This window comes from Falco biarmicus, chromosome 2, assembly GCF_023638135.1.
Source record: "Falco biarmicus isolate bFalBia1 chromosome 2, bFalBia1.pri, whole genome shotgun sequence".
NCBI classification, from domain to species: Eukaryota; Metazoa; Chordata; class Aves; order Falconiformes; family Falconidae; genus Falco; species Falco biarmicus.
Window position 1 is genome coordinate 96,943,028 of NC_079289.1, and position 18,249 is coordinate 96,961,276.

General features: G+C 42.0%; 1 protein-coding gene across 4 annotated transcripts in view; it reads right to left on the reverse strand.

The window, feature by feature from the left end:
* TBL1X (transducin beta like 1 X-linked) overlaps positions 1-18,195 on the reverse strand; it is a 199,955-nt gene extending 181,760 nt beyond the window's left edge. For 2 of the 4 annotated variants that reach the window (XM_056329851.1, XM_056329849.1), the window contains exon 1: positions 17,055-18,194. The gene's annotated coding sequence lies outside the window, so the exon portion shown is untranslated. Of the gene's footprint in view, positions 1-16,410; positions 16,468-17,054 lie in introns of those variants that run through there. The other 2 variants (XM_056329853.1, XM_056329850.1) reach the window with 2 other exon arrangements.
* Between the last annotated feature and the right edge of the window lie 54 nt (positions 18,196-18,249).

Genomic DNA, 18,249 nt, shown 5'->3' on the forward strand with positions numbered 1-18,249 from the left:
GCCTATATACTCAGCATGACATCATACAGTATGGGATATCCCTCCAGCTAGTTCAGGTCACCTGCCCTGGCTGTGCCCTCGCAATTCCCCGTGCCCCTCCAGCCCTCTCGCTGGCAGGGCCCAAGAAACCAAAAAGTTCTTGACTTCATATAAACATTAGCCACCAACAATCAAAACCATCCCTGTGCTATCAACATTGTTCTCACACCAAATCCAAGACACAGCACTGCACTAGCTACTAAGAAGAAAATTAACTCTATCCCAGCTGAAACCAGGACAACCACAATGATGAACCAAGAGGCACAGCAGCTAGGTGTTCACTGCCCACTGAAAGCTGGTACCGTATTTAAAATCCACAAAGCAGAAGATGGATTTTGAAACATTTCTACTCCAGACAGGAAAGATATTATAAACTAGCAATTAATGCTAAGCCCTAAACATACACATACACACACACTAAACTTTCTGTACATGAGTACTGCTGTTCACTTCCATGAAACCACTGAGTAGGCAATCAAGCACAGGCATAAATATTGAATACCCATGGCCGTATCCTGCATGAAGGAAATGTCTAGCCTACAATAAAGACACATATTTCACAAAATTATTCTTCAAGTATTGTTGTTAAAACCATGACAAGTATATAAATACATTTGGAAGTGAAGTCTCTCTCATTTTTTTCCCCTTAGGCAAACTTTTTATGATTCAACTTAAACATATTCATCAAAATGAAGCTTTGGGTTTGATGTTTAAGAACTGGAAGGCTAGATGTTAAGAGGGGAAATGGCTTAACTTCTACACTGAAGTAAGTTCAAGGAGGAAACAGACATATTTGTAACTGGCAAAAAGATCAGTTCTTGGATCTCAGAACAGCTACTTTTTAGATCAGTGTCAAGCTGTACAGTACAGGCAATCATACAACACCTGAATCAGCCTGCAAACTATTACAGAAACAACTGGAATGAAGGTGTACATGTCTATGTAAGAAAGCATGATGGAGAACATTAAAATTTTGGGCTAATTTTGATCTTGTATCACCAGGCGTAATCAACTCCTTTATATAAATACTCCTTCTATCAGCAGCATTTTAATTAAAATGCTTGTAATTATAATGACAAAATTATGGCTTTGTAAAATAAGAAAACTGTATTTACTGGAAAACTAAGAATAACTTTCCAGCAGACAAACAACTGGATATCATTTAAAGATGCGCTGCTTAGAAAAAGCGAGGCAATTCTTCAATTTAGAAAACTTGAAAATACTAGTATGTTCTTTCTCTTCCCTGTAAACATACATGTAACTGTACCATAACAACCATGAACAACTGTTCTTATGAGAATGTTTTTCATGAAAAGTTCTCTTTACCTCCCACACCCATCAAGTTGACAACTGAGAATCAATCAAAATGTAAGCACCGACGTCCTAAGACAACCCTCAGTGCTGAGTTAACAAGTCTGTCATCTGCTTAAATTTGGTTTGGTGAGGGATGTTGAGGGTTTGGGGTTTTTTGTTTTGGTTCACTTTCATTTGTTTGTTTTTTTTAAAAGATTCATCAAGGTGACAATTTGTAGCAATTTATTATCAACTGCAGAACCAACCACCTCTTTAAGAAAGGCCACTTCTCAATTAAATTGAAAACTGGTGCCATGTAAATCACAGTCTCTTTAAAATACTGTTTCGCTACCAGCTTCAACCAGTCCTACCACTGTTAAGAACAGCAGAGAATATCAAATCTGGGGGAAAGCAGGCATGTGTGCCCCTCTCTCCAAAACCACCACACCGTATCAGCACTGTTGTTTGCTCTTCTCTCCCTTCCCCACCTACACACACACACCAAGGAACATAAAAAACATAAAATCTTATAAGTGAAGCAAGATCCGCAGGATCAAAACACACTTTACTTCTCACCAGCATGATGTGGCATACGCGAACACCTCACTAAACATCACTCTTCACAGGAAGCAGAGTAGCCTAGAATAGGCTTTGAAACTATCAGGTTCAAAAGCTGTGAAACCAATTGTGAGAGAAACCTTTTTGAAACAGCAATTGCAAAACACCAACAAAAATCTGTCAGCTTGGTGAGGTGTTCCTCCTGCAAGGATCAAATTATACTCCTTTTCTTTAGCTTATTATTACTAAACTATGAAAGGTAATTGAAACAGTAGCTTGCTGACACGCTACAAACCGTCTTTACATTTTCACATATTCTGGGAAGGTGGGGTTTCTCCCTAATTTGAATGGAGACCCATGAAGATACAAAACTACATGCTGGTTCAACTACGTAAATACACATACTACTCATTGATCATCTGGGGCTGAAGAAATAAATGAAGTACGTACTAAAATGGCCTCTTTCCATCACAGGCTGCACGCTCCTCTGACAGGACCCTACTACTCACTTTCATTTTTTTACTACATCAGCCAGATTCATCACCAAGATTTCTCAGAAATCTTGTGAAACAAAAAATTATAAGTACTAATTAACAAGTCTTCTATAGAAAGTAATTAAGTAGTATCTACAGTGTTGAACAATTAACCCCAGACTGTTTTGCTAGGTCAACAATGCAAACTTGTTATATTGCAGTTGGCTGTCAAAGACTGTTGTTACTAGCAAAAAAGATGATCTTTAAATGTACATCTAAAATTTCATTTCATAGTTTCTGCGGCTTAAAATTTTTTGTCAATATTTAAATAGCCTCAAGCATGCTTCATACAGGCCCACATTCTCCTCCTGAACAAAAGGGGGAAGAAATGAGAAGGAAGTCTAAGCTAGTATTTTACAGGTCCTAAACTCCCCTGTGGGCAGGAACAGTTCATCACATTTGTTCTTCATATCAAATTTCTTTTAATAAGTATCTTCCACTAAATTCTCCTCAATCAGCTTGCCAATATTTCTAAGCTACTGAGAAGGAAAAAAACCAAACCAAACAAAACAAAACCAAAAAGAACCACCAACCTCCAATTCTGTGCAATTTGTATATAATTCTTATATAGTAAAGTTCATTATTTGATATTACTCATTTCTAGATATTCGTACACACAATTAAGATGTAAATCTGTTTAATTTTGAGAAGCATTGAGTTTTTTTTGCATTAGGTTGCTATACCTCATACTCTTGTTTCTTTAGGATTTTTGTTTAAGAAAGAGCAAGGTTCCCAGTTCCTATTTCAACCACAAAACATGTTTTCATGTTTTTCAAGGTAGGAAATATTTGTAATAAATACTAAATCAAACCACTACTACAACAACAGTACATCTACCCACTACACCAAATGCTATATTAAATAAAACTAAACACATATGGGAAACAAACTTGCTACCAATTTACAGTAAAGACCCCCTAACTTCAATACAAACCACACACCACCTTGACAGACTCACCCAAATTGTGTATGTGAGCAGCTGCTCCGAAGGATCAGGAACAAATTTTGCCTATTCAAGAAACATACAATGACGAAAAAAACCACCCCACCTATACACAGACTGGCAGTAGTCACTCAGTAAGATCTTCTTTAAAATGCTATGTTAAATACTACTTAATTTAGTGGGAAAAGAGGGAGGTGATCTTCCCTTGTCAGAATGTTATGATGCACCCCTGTATTAAGACTAACTACTTATCCAGGCACTAAGTAGCCACCAATTCCTCCGATTTCAATTGGAGCTGTACCTACCCAAAGCTTCTGAAAACCAAACCACTTATTTAGATATCCGTATTCAAAATTTTGGCCTTAAAGCACCCAGATAGCATGCATGCTAGAGACACAACTTATTAGCAACATACTCAGCATGAGCCACAGCCAGTGCACAAACAGTCCTGAGTGTCAGTCATAAAAGCACAGAAATAATGAGGTGCAGGTAACCTCAGTGTTTACTTCCATTTAGGTTAAACTCAACAGTCTGATCTCACCTGACAGCAACCCCAGACAACCTCTGGCTTTAGAACCAGGTCACTCATGATGAGAGCAGTACTTTGTTCCTAAATATGTAGTCAAGGGAGACATATTACCACGTGTTTACCCAAGCTGCTGCTGGTCTAGCTGAAGTAGCCTACAGCTTTTCCAAAAGCAGTTTAATGCCTCTAAATGCTAACTATATGACAGTCACAACTATGCAAGAAAGTTTTAAACAATTAACTGCCTTTTGAAAAAAAAAACCTGTACGGTCTGAATTACCTTTTGCACAGCATGTGCCAAGATGGTCTTAAGACTGAAGGTAACAGCTGTTATCTCAATGGGACTGTCTTGTTTTTCATGTCATAATTATATGGTACTATTTCTGGAGGGCAACAAATTTTGTTTAAAAAGCAGAAACAATAAGAAGTTGAGCCATGCCAAGTCCCAGTGACAAAGCAAGTTGCTGGAGTGACAAAGTGGCATTACTGTACCACTTGGGAAAAACTAGTAATGGCACACATAGCATACAGCTTTAAGAAACCCAAGAAAGCAAGCTTCAGAGAAGGAAATCACATCTATACAAACATTGATAATAAATAATAATAAACAGAGGGTCTGTTCATTGCATTATGCAGGACCTGGAAAAAAACATTGTTCATCTGCCAGCCTGCTCAGTTTGTATTTTAGTGCAGGCTGCAGAGAATAATTTCCAACATTCAAAAGAAACCCAAAAAACAAAATGAGACATACAGGTGGACAGCTTTGTGTATCTGATTTCACCAGAACTCTGAAATGTCCAGAACAATCAAATGAAAGACTACAAAGCAGAATAAACCCAGCTTAATATTAATGAAAAAAGCATGTACATACATGCACATGGAAATCAGAAAGAGGGACTCAGTCATCAGCTCCTTGAGCCAAAGGTTATCATGCTGAAAACAGAAAATCTAGTTAGCAAAAATATTTTTATTATGTGGCTTGCACTTTGGAATAAACTAGCAAGAAGGAAGGAGTCAAATTTACTTTGTCCTTTTATAGGCAATTCTTGAAGAAAGTATAGCAACAGTCATAATTTTCAGCATTTCAGTATTTCTAAAAATGTCACATTCTTTATTCTTATGCACACACACAAAGGTAAAATACAGTTTATTATATTTCTATCTAAGAGATTAACACATTACTATTTATTTTCATTGGCAATGTGCCCGAATACCCCAGATTTGCAAGACTGATAGTGAAAAGGAAAATATTTCAGGCCTCAAAGAGAGCAGATCTATGGTTGCCTGGAATGTGTAAACAGCCAGAGCCTGTTTTACTTCCTACCCCCACTCCACCATACACACCTCCTCTATCTAACCCCTCCTAACATTAGCAAGGAGTGCTGCTCTCAAGCAGAGGAGAGAAAAGAAATGTAGTAACATCAAATAACAAATTTTCTGACATATTAAGATGCAAAAATTTGGATTTACTGAAATGTGACACTACCATATAAATGGCTGGAGTTTAAAACAAAAACAGTACTGCAAAAGACCCCAAAAAAAGAAAAATCAGTTAAGTAGGCTCGCTGTGTGACAGACCTGATAAGCACAAACTAAGGGAATCCAAATGTTCCTCTCTAGATTATTCTTCGTGCAACTAAAGATGAGCCAGATCTGTGTTCTATCAGAAAATAGTGATCACAGCACTACAAAAGAAAAGGGCTATTTTCATAAAAATCTACACATTATAACAAAACTGATGCCAAAAATTTAATGTTGGTATAAATTACCTTCTGTGAAAACCAAGTTTATTACTTGCAAATTATATATACACCCACAAAGCAGTAAGTCGTAAAAATAGATAACATCACGTCCTTAAGAAGTTTATAATATAATAAGATCAGTGGGTTTTAATCTCTTTAAATTTGTGGACCTATAAAGATACCTTGTACACTGAGTTTCAACAGAATGACAACAGACTTCCTCCCTGCGCCCCTGCCCCCAATCTCTAAAAAAAAAAAAAACCAAAAACAAAAACCAAAAAGTCCTCATGTCCCCTACCGGCTTGCAAGTCACAGTTTGACACCAGAGAATTAGAGAACTAGTAAATATTACAGCTGTTGCTTACCTAGTAGCTTTAGTCTTCAAAACCAAACAAAACAAGAATGGTACAAAAAAAACCCATAACCTGCAATTAAAACATCTGAGCAAATGGCTGTGTATGATGGGAAGCTCAGAAAACCTGAGAGAATAAAAAGGGAAAACCTGGAACCAAAAAAAATACAGTATAGTACAGAGTCAAACACTGAAAGGCAGTTTCATCATATTGTTTACAAATCATAGGTCACAAAACTCTCATACTTTTCCTTTCTTTTTATTTTACCATTTTTATGAATGCATTTGGCTAATATTCAGAAGAACACATCCATAGACTAACAAGGGTAAAATGTTGGCTCAAAGGAGACACAAGCAAACGGTCTGTCAGTAGAGTATTTGCAAACAGTTGGAATCAATAATAAATTCAACCTAACCAAATGCAATGCATACAAACAGAAATTAAAAGACAGAGGCAATTGGCAAATACATAAATGATGTTTTAGGCCACAGGGCATACTTTCTCACATACATTAGCACGTTAAACAGGCTGGCAAGACATTCGCTCCACTTGAGACACCAGAGAAATAACCATAGGTATTTCCAAAGACAAAAATAACAAGACCATGCTAACAGCATAAATAATTACACATTCATGTAAAACAACTATTTGTAGAATGTTTGAGTCACCAAATGAAAAAAGTCTGAGTCAGATATATTTTTAATGTATATTTTTATTATACATTTATATTTTTATTATCTATATATAAATATAATATGTATTATTATATATTTTATTTTATATATTTTTTCTAACCTTAAAAAATATATAACTTAATAGTCCTTTTGCATAATTTTCCTTATCCACTGTTGACAAACACAGAGCAACCACACCTGAGAAAAACAGTAAATGAAAATAAAGCACATACACATCACCAGCACACAGACATACCCATTCTAAGCATTTTTTTGCATTTAGAACAATGCATTTTAGAATGCAATTTAGAATTTGTACTCATGAACAATGAAGCACTGTGCTATGTTATGTTGGGTTTCTGCCTTCCAACTGAACCTCCCTGGCGTCACCCAAGGCAGCTGCAGGATGCGTACCTCCAGAAGGCTTTGCTTAGCTGGCATCAACCAGTCAGCTGAGGTAGGCTTGGTGCTGCCATCTGTATAAAGTGACGAGAGCCAGACTGCTGAGATTCATTGCGGAACAAACGGGAGAAAGTATACCTTCAGCCTCTGGCCAATGTAAAACGCACAGGATATACCTATTGCTGCATGGGAAGGCTGGCACGTGGTCTGGATGGAGGGTACAGCATTTGTAACCCCTACACAAAAAAACAAGCATCAGGTGCCAGACCTGACGTGTTGGGCTTCTTACATGATAGGTCACACAGATGGCAGAATAGCTTTGAGACAATACATGATCTAGACAGGCAACGAGGAGAGCGTCCTACCACTGCTTGCCAGTTGCATTATGGGTGGCTGCTGCTAGAGTTTCTTAGACCTTTTGATGTGGGCTGGCCTGAAAAACTAAGGGCACTTGACTGAAAAAAAGTCATAGGTTCCAACCATCCATCTGAGCTGGTCACTTTTCATTGTATGCGTTTGCAACCTCAAATTGCTAAGTCTTAACACTTTATACTGCAGAATATTAAGCCTAAGTAAATTTCAACATAGCCAACACAGCTCCTGCACACTTTAAAGAAACTGGGCTCTAAATCTCAACTTCATGTTTGTCAGCTACAGAAACTTCAAAGAACATTGTGAAGATTCAGATAAGAATGGTATTCAAAACAGACTGTGGGAATTATGCCATACAAAAAAAAAAAAAAAGACTACTTATGTGGGCTATAGAAAAGGAGGGGGACACTACAATCTCTGTTTCATTACATGCACACTGTCAGGACGAAAGCTAAAATCATGCACGTCATCTGTCGCTTTCAAAAAGGCTCAGAAATTTTTACTTAATCAGTCAAAAATGTGTGCTGCCATCATATAAGGCCTGCTCCTAGAAGTCTCCTGCACACACCAAATACATTTTTGCAATATCTGGCCATAGCTACAACAGGATTTGCTGAACATTCAGAACACAAACGTATCATCCACTCTGCCCTTGCTGGCATTACCCTTGTATTGCGGAGCTGACAGAAAAAGACACTATGAAACACAGAAAATATCCATTAAAATGAAACTTCAAACTTCACTGGAAACTCCAACAGTTTTAATTGGGGGGTGGGGGTAAAAAAAGAAGTTTAACAGCAATTACAAAAAAGGTTGGGAAAACCCAACAGAGGCAATCTAATACCCTAAACCCAACTCTGTTAGCCAAGAAACTGACTGACAGATAACAGAAGATTAATAAAAAGCAATCATTACTTCTAACTCTGAACTAACCACTGGAATGGATATAGAACTTTTTTTCATCATTTTCTTTTGATACTTTGCTATCCTAGTTTATAATTTGATGAAAAACAGGATTGTACTTTAGCAAGCAGATTTTTACATTCACATTTTTTAATAAACTAGCAACAAAATGCACTGACAATGCGTTTTGATGTTTAAAATTCTTCTAAACTAGTCATTAATAAAATCTTCATAGTAGTTCTGTAGGATGGTAGGCAGATAAATCATTTACATTCCACTATAAGTGGAATGTAAGTGATTTATCCAGCTGCGGGAAGGAGTGCCCTATCAATTGCCTTGTAAAGATATCAAGGAACAGATTTAATTTTTTCTTTTGATAGATTTATATTCATTTTTACTTTTTTAAAAAAAGAAAAATATTGTACTTCAAAATAACTTCATGACAATACAAATACAGGAGCAAAAAACTACAAGACTAAGATACAGGTCACTATGTATTTTTAGTAAGAGGAAATTTAATGTATTTCTTTCTTTCACACTGGACTCCATGTACATAAACACCTGCTATGCACAACAAACCTTACCTACAAAGCTACCACTCACTGAATATGATCAAATTAACATGTAACTGCGCTTAACATGTTGCCATTGTTTCAACTTATTTTTTAACCTGAAATATATGCTGTTGGTAATGTAATAGATACCATGAAGAATCTATTGTTTACCCTAAGCAAAATTTAAAATAAAAAATTAATCCAGCAGTGAACACGTATACATACAAACACTCAAAACACTTGAAAACTCAGATGCACACAAAAAGCCACTTGCTATAACCACAAAACAACACTAATATATTAGGAAATACCCACATACCATATATACTACTGTCATAACACTGAAGAAATGCACAGGATAAGTGTTTTGAAGGTACATCATCTAAGCCAAGCAAAAAAATACAGTTCAGAAAATGCCTAAAAAATTTTTGTTGGCTACTTGATGGTCAGGAGGTTAAATCCAATGGAGCATAGCTGCTGAGGTAAACTACTCCCACTCTTCTTCCTCCTTCTTGTAAACTGCCCATCAGGGCCTAAGCTACATTCTATTTTTTACCTAACCTCTACCCAGCATTACCAGACTAGGTAGCATAGAGATGATTGGTGGTGTCTGAGAAATGCTGATTTCATTCATCAGCAGTGAGACTAATCATTATGTTAATGCTTTAAGTAAATTTGAGCTGTATGTAATAAATAGGTTCTTTGCTTCCACTCTAATACTGTAGTTACGGCCATCCTTTCGGCTTGCCTTATGTTTTTTTCCAAGCACATAAAATCCTGTGAGAATGAAGCTGGATGAATTTTTACGATACATTGTCATGCACTACTTTTAAACTAATTAGCTCATTTAAATTAACTAGTTATGTAAGATACTTATTGATACAAGCAGAAGTATCAGAGCTGAGCATGTTTGGATTTTTTAATATAAAAAGATTCCTGCAAATACAAATGAGCATTGTTAATGAGTTATAACACCATCAACTCAAAAAAGCAGTAGTAGTCAAAATGGAAATAAAAACCCCTTAAATAGCTTTCACAGAATGACACAAAATCTTTCTTATGAACATCATGCCACGTTATTAAAAATGTATCTGCTCCTGTTCTTTACTTTCATTTTTAAGCACTGGGATAGGAAGGTGTGTTCCTCATTAGAGTAATTCTTGGGCTTGCCTTTTTTCTGTGACTTCCAGATTACATTTCAGTTTAAAAGTCAACAAATTAAAAACTAAAGTGTATTAACTACATAAAACTACAGAAGCTCTTACATCAAAAAAAGGTCAAAAAGTAACCCCCCCCCCCCCCCCCCAAAAAACCAACCCCACAAAACAACCAAAACAGCAGAGTTAAGCTACAATGAAAGTGAGTTGAATGCATGTAACTGGCAGCATTACCAATACCTTCTGAAAAATTACAAAAGATTTGGTGTGTTCCAGTCAATTCTGTAACCAAATTAACTCCTACAGGTCTAAATGCATGTGTGCATGTAAATGGGCATGGGAAGAGTTAAGTTTGTTTTGTGACTGTAAAAAGCACATATCCTTGGAAACTAATCCCCACAATATGAACAGGCACTGCCTGTGCTTGGATTCTCTGCCCTACCCCCTCTGCAAAGCCCAACCCTATCTGTGTAGAACACTAGGGGAGGGGGTAATTTTGCCTCAATCTCTCTGTTGAGATCAGGGTTTAAATAATACTTTTAAGAGCAACCAAAACCCAATCAGAATAAAAAACAAAAGGGGGCAGGGTGGGGCAATGAAGATACTATCATTTTGAAGTTTGCAGCGCATCCCTCAGCCACATATGGTATACCCCAGTTGTGACCGCCTGATCTCACCATGCTCAGTGAGATGTACAAGCACAGTAACCACTCCTGACTTTGCCACATTTCAGGAAGCACATAATTAAAGTGTGCTGCACCTCTGTCTTCTCCCAAAAACTGACACCCAGCCTGGCCCAGTCCTACCTTCATTTCACTGGCTCTGTACCACCTCAGGTGCTGCTGACTGGAGCTTGAAACCTGAGCATATCCTAGTCTAGGGTTTGAGAGCCTATCCATTGTCTTCCCACACCATTCTCCCACCCCAGGGTGACTCCTTTTTTCTCCAAAGCTACTTTTTGGACTACCTTAAGGCTATCTATGTACATATACCTACATGCACACACACAGGGGCACTAGGGTAGCTTATTTAAACAATATTTGTGAAACTGATTACTGGTCAACAATTCCAGCTGAGACTGTGTGCTAACATAAGCCTTAATACTAACGGGTCTCTGGATGCACACATACCCTCTGCCAGAAGCAACTATGCTAAACCCACTGGCACAGACAACAAGCAACTTGTAGCATCTAATTGACACTGGTACTATCATATGGTTATAAAAATTCCTAACTTTAAATTCCAAACGCACATGGATTTGCAAAAACAATCTGTATTTTTACTTCACTTTATAAAAATCTCATGTATATATTAACCGTAAACTGTGAGGGTCAGTTCTTTTGGAAAGGTAACTTTCTAACGATTTTTGCCGTAGGCTACAGGGTTGTGTTCAAATTGGCACAAACTCATCAGTGGACACTTCTAAGCATGAAACACAACAGCTGTATAGGTGTTAATCACAGCAATGCAACAGCTTCCTTTCAGCAGTGCTATTATAACATGATTATTCTGTTAAGAAATATAAATCATAAATAGCTGGCTTCACTCTTGAACCACGGAGAATATTCTGCAGTCTTCATTCAATGGCAGAGGATTAATGAAGAGCTGATAGTGCTACACAGCAAAATACAGCAGAAGACAAAGTGCTGCATCCAGTGCAGTTTGCTGCCTTCAAAAAGGAGCACAATAAATGTATTATTCTGAAGAATGACAAAGGGATTCTATCCACCAAAAGAAAATCCTCTTTGTTTTCTTGAAGATAATGTCAAAGGATATTTTCCAAGTATTATTAAAGCCTAAGAGAAAAACGTTGCTTATTTGCTCCATCAGTAATTTTTTGCAGGTATGGGAAAGTTGTGTTTCAACAGGGGAAAAAAATTAAAATCACATTTGATGTTACCACATATTTCCGCCTAACAAAATTCTGATTTTACGTAACAAAATGCATTCTAAACCCACTACATAGTAGTAAGAGGTTACACTGAAGCTAAGACTTAGGAGCTTAAATGAAATTTAGGTCAGTAAATGCAACCACATTTTGAACGGCAGTGAAGCAATGTATACAGCAACCGTTACATATTAATGGAGAACACTGCTTTCTAAAAAGCCTTGGTTTACCCTCCAATGGCAAAGAGTCAATAAAGCTCAGCACTTAATTAGGTAAAAGTATTTTGATGAGTGTATATATATACACAATACTACACATTATTAATGTTACTTGTCTGTTCATAAATAGGCCACAAGTCATGTCATCTAAGAATCAAGAAGCACTGCTGCGTCCATGTGTTCGGTGTACTGTGTAACTTCTCATAGTAAATGAGTAAGATTCAACACCCAAGCCAATCTGTATTTACACAATGCACTTAGGTAAAATATTAAAATAACCGCTTCTTCATAACACAGTACTATTGCCATGATTTTGTATTGCATGGATACTATAAGGTTCTTGGCATAAAATTCCATTGTAACTTCATATAAAATTATGAATCTTTACATGCACTCCAATTTAAATAGGACAACCAGAAATGTATCGATTGTCTATAACACAAACAGAGAAGGTCAAGAAATGGGGTTACACAGTGTGATGCCCCTTTTACTGCATAAAGACAAGATTATAAAAATCATGGAAGCCAAATCATCACATGTGCCTAACCCCAAGCCCCTTTTCCTATGGCAGCCATACTAGTAATCCAGGGTAAAGAAAGGGACTAGCGGTTGGGACGCAAATAGAGGATTACAGAGGCAACGTACAGACTGCACATACACCCATATACTCTTCTCAAACAACAAGTGAAGAAATCCAATACCTGCTGCTACAGTCCAATATTTTTAAGGCATCAGTATCAATTAAACTAAATACAAATATGCACAAAAAAAGCAATGCAAGAAACTTGTGCCCCTTCAGCTTCACAAACGGTCATGTATCCATAGTTAAACCTGCTCTCAGTTAAGCTAGCAGAAGCAATTTTATATTTCTATGGAATTAGTAAACATGAGTAACTGTAATTTCTAAATCTCTAAATCTAGGGTAAGTTCTCTACAAAAGGCAAAAACTGGTAAGAAACGATGACCTTTTCTAATGAGATTGAAGATCCTCCTATGATTCCCCCTAGGTTTTACACAGGCCTAACTTCAGTGGGCTCCTTGTGTTTGTAAAACATTCTTAAATGAAATTCCCTTACATTAACAACCAGACAACTACCAAAAAAAAAAAAACCAAACAAACAAACCAAAACCAACAACAACCAAACAAAAGAACCTCTGAAATATTCTCTTGTCTACCAAAGAAAAGAAAAATAACCTAAAACCCATTTTTCACCTTTGGATGTTTGTTTCAGTATCATTTAAATGACAGATTCTGTATTGACAGGAAGGCTGTTACTCCTATGTAACGCTGTAGTTTCAATGTTTTTATTTAATTTCAACCAACTTGTCCAAGTAAGCCATTTGGTAGAAACCTATAAATGGCACCCAGGGGGTCTGGGTTCTTGCTGTAAAGAGGTCAGCTATTTCCGCCTAACTAAAAATAGGCAAGATGAGGGAAGGGAAGAGGGAATGGAGTTTAATTTAGCAGCTGAAAAAAAGTTTACAAAATTACTTCCATCTTGCCTCATAATGAAGATTATGAAAAAAAAAGAATCTGCCCTCAAGAGTTACAAAACCTGATCATTTTATAGGCAAGCTGATGTACATAATCTGAAATAATACTAAAAAGTATTAAAAGAGTAATAGGAAAGAGGATCCAGGGTATGGTCCACACGATGCCCGCACCCTCTTCTGCGCAGAGCAGCAAGATTTACGGCAGCAGCGCTGCCAGGTGTTAACAACTCTCCTCTCTCCTACCAGCTGAGGTCACACCGTCGTCCTGCAGATAAAGCACTGCAATCTGCTGCTGTTCCCCTGAGTCAGTTTTTTCCACCATGTACCTACCCTCCTGGCTTTTTTGTCTCCCTCACTTACATTACAGCCTTTTCAAGGCAAGAACCATCATCTACCATATACCCACAAAATGGCCCTGATCTAAATGGGGGCTGCTTGGCACTACTAAAATATAAACAACATCAGTTTAATGCTGACTACAGCATGAATTCTAACACTGGACTCTGACAGCAGCAACAGAAAACAGCCAGAGCTAATGGCACCAAAACACGCACCTAGACACTACCTACAGAGATTGCCAGGCCGAGCCCTGGGATAGGCCTTCCAGCCTCATCTCCACAATGAGCCAAATTCAGCGTATCACTAAATCCTAAGTGTATCACACTGCCGACTTAGCTACCGAGAAACAATATCCCATTCGTATGGAAGGGCATTCTCCTCTACTCCTTCCATGCTCAGGCAAGTAGGCCTTCAATGACTGCTGCTGCTGGAGGAGTCTCTGTTCAGGAAGCCCCTCCAGGAGGCATGGCACATTAGACACACCAACTGGACAACAGGTCTACTTCTGGCCCCATCATCACACAAGTGGGAAAAGCCCAGCTGTTAATCAATGACTGGGACCAAAACTGGGCGAACTGGTGGCGCAGATGCCTGACAATTCCAGATGCAGACATGTGTTCCCCTTCCCTATTAAGGTTTTCATTTGGTTTTGCTCTTCCAGTACTCTTACTGCGGAAAATACCTGCCACCCACTGAAAAGAACGCGTAACACAACTCACAGCAGTGAGTGGCATGGCAGAGGACATTGTAGTTATGTTACTTAATTAGGTGGGGGAAGGGCAGAAGATGTATTCAGATGACAGATATATTTTGCAGAGGGGTGGGTTTTTTGCTCTGTAAGACTTGGACAGTTGTGTAGTTATCAGTGTTTACACGTATGTGTAATTTTTAATCCTCTGCTTCTGAAACACACTTTTTCATCTTAGTGGAGGGAGACAAAAACACTTTGGTTGTTGCTTAGCTCATTGAAGGTGTTAGAGACGCCTACAGCAGCACTGCTCAAATCTCTACCAGTTTTAGCATTATTGCATGTAGCCCAAGAAAGGTTTAACATATTTTTAGTGTAATAGCATCCTCCCCCCGTCATTTTCCTTTTTCATCCCACTCCTTCTACTAACCTTCTGCGGGAAAGCTTCCCTTTTCTACTACCACTGTTGTTGAAAGGTTGCAATTATTATCTGTAATTGTTTTAACAAACAACAGAAAAAGAAAAATAGAAAACCAAAACAAAAAAATACACAAACCATCATGGAAACATACTACGACAATCCTGCTCTCTTGCCAACAACATCTATTACAGGATGAATATATTCACTTCAAGACCTGCCTGTCTTTGCATATGACAACACACCAACTGTAGGACAGGAGAAGGCCTAAATCCAGCATGTGCAGTCACATGGTAAGCAAGGTATATAATGTTAAATCTTGTACATGCCACACAAACAGTCTCAGTTAAAGGATCGCTAATAAATGGGCTAAGGAAGAAAGATGCAATATTTGTCATGAGTAAAGATCCTGTATTTATTACCTACAATCAGATTTCCCTCTGGCACAATGTATTTATTTTCACACTATTAGCCTAAAATACCAGTCTTGAAATTTTACACGCCATTTTACTGAAATCATCACTTGAGGAGTGCTCTTTTCAATGGAGTACTTCAGTTTTCTGCAACATTGTGCTGCAATATTTTCTTTTTTCGCGAAACACTCAATAAGCTCCACCAAACAGACCGCTTCCCCTCCCCCACCAACACACAGACACACCACACACACACTTTAAGACTTGTGCATCAAGAAAAGGAAAAACGCCATACAAATCCTCGTGGAGAACAGCAAGAGACATGTTAAAGACAACATAAAGGAAAGCCTTTATTCAGCCTAAACACCGACTTCGAGAAATTAAGATGCAAGCCTAACTTTTAGGGTGTGGCTTTGTGTTTTTTCCCCTTTTTGTTCCGAGCAGGATGTCTACTCGAGAACCCAACAACATATAATTAAACAGGTCAAGGGTCATTCCCTTTACATCACACCACACCGATGTTTAGCCGCACACCGCACCGAACCGAAACATCAGCCCAACCGCGGAGAATAAACCAGCGCCACAAAATGGGGCACAGGCTCCGCGCGATGACAGCAGCTGAGGGAAAGGTGTCCACCACCTTCCCGCCCGGCGGCGGCTGCACCCGCCGCCCCGCCGCCGGGCCCTTCCCCGGCAGAAACGGCCCCGCCGCCGGGCACGCCGGCCCGGGACCTGAACTGGTGTGCAACAGGTCTGCAGCCCCGCAGCGCCCGGCCCCGGCCCCGGTCCCCCCGGCAGCACCGCCGCCCCTCCGCCCGCCCGCAGCGCTGGTACCCGGGCTGGCGGCGGCGGGCATCACCGGGGGCGGCGGGGGGCGAGGCGGGGGGTAACTTGTTTACCTACTTGGAAGTAAACTTCGATGTACGGGAGCGATCGGCCCCTCCGCCCGCTGCCGATTCAAGCCCTGGCGATGAATGGGATCCCCTCCCCCACCCGAGCTCTGCAAACTCCACACTTGAGCGTGAATACCTCGCATTTCCCTCCCCCCCCCCGCCCCCCCGAGCACTTTTTTTCTTTTTTTTTTTAGGAAAAAAAATACATCAAAATACTATCTCAGAAGTAGGAGGCCGCTCCAGAAACTGCCCCCCTCCCCCCCCCCCGGTGGGTCTGCTGGGGGGCAGATGAGAGCACACCCGCTGCCGAAACGGCAGCCCCAGGCACACCGCCTCGGCCCAGCGCTCCCACAAAACACACCACACAAGACCCCAAAACGCCCGGGTTCAAAAAACTTCGTCACAGCAGGCAGGGGCTGCGCGACCCCCACCCCACCCCCGCGGCGGGCCAGCCCGCCGAGCCCGGGCGGGCTGCAGAGGGGAGGCCGGGCCCGCCGGCCCCCGGCTCGGCTCGGGGGGCTGCGCCAAGAAGGACGTTTGTCACCTCGGCGCGCGTACAAGGGGAAAAAAAAAAAAAAAAGAAAGAAAAAAAAAAAAAGAGGAAGAAAAAAAAAAAAGGGTCCCCAGGATGAATAATCCGCCTCGGAAACTCACCTCGCTCAGCGGGCGTTAAAGGCACAGCTCCCGCTCCCGCGGGCGGCGGGGGAAAGCCTCAACTTCTGCGGGCGGCGCTGGCGGAGACTTTCCCTCACTTGCCGCGCATGGTGCAACTCCTCTTCCCCCGGGGTCCCGGCCAGCCTGCGAGGAGACTGTAAATCCCCCTCGCCGCCGCCGCCGCCGCACACGCCTCCTCCTCCCCCACCGCGCGCACAGGCGGCACAAGGAAGTCCCGGAGAGTGGGAAGGGGAAAACGGAAAGTTTTGGGGCGGAATGGCGGTCAGGAGGTGCCGCCGCTCGGCGCGGCTCCGCCGGCGGCGGGCAAGTGGCGGGGCCGGTGCGGGCGCGCGGCGGCGGCGGGAGCGGCGCTGAGGGGAGCCGGCCGCGCCCGGGGCCCGCCGCCGCCGCCGCCGCCACCTCCGGGCGGGCGGGAGGGAGGGGAGGGCGGGCGGCGTGAGGGGGACACCGGGGGGCGAGCTGCGGGGCCCGGCGGGGCGATGAGGGCCGGGGTGGGGGGCTAACCCGCCGCGCCCTCCCCCACCCGGGTCCGGCGCAGCCCCACGCGCGCAGGCAGACGCGCAACTTCAGGCACCGCGGGCGGCCCCGGCGCCGCCAACGCCCCCCGGGTGCCCTCAGGTAACTCCCGCCGCCCGGCGCGCTCGGTGCTGCCGGGCCGCAACGCCCTGCGCCGCCCCCGCCACAGGCGCCCGGCGGCAGGGCGGGCGGGCACGCAGGCACGGGCACGGAGGGGGCAGCCCCGCGTTCACCTTGGGCGAGCCCGGCCGCCCGCCGCAGGGCCCCCCTCGCTGCCCTCCCCCCGCACGGACGGCGCCGGCGGGCGCTCCGGGCCCTGCTCCCGCCGGCCGTTATTACCGGCACTGTTACTTATCACGGCTAAGTTTGGGGCCGGGGAGGCGCACGGAGCGGCGCCTCACGCCTGGCTCTGCGGGGCCGGGCCGGCACGGGACCGCATTGTCAGAGCCCGCACGCAGGCGAACAAGGCACACGCATCGCTGTCGGCTACCGCGGCGCCTGGTCCGCACGCCGAGGCGGGCAGGGCGCGGCGGGGCACGCTCCCCGGGCCGGGCTGCCCTCCCCGCACGGCACGGCACGGCACGGCACGGCGGCTGCTCCCCCACCGCGCCGCGGGCAGCGCCCCGGTGCTCGGCGAGGCGGCAGGCTGACGCGGCCT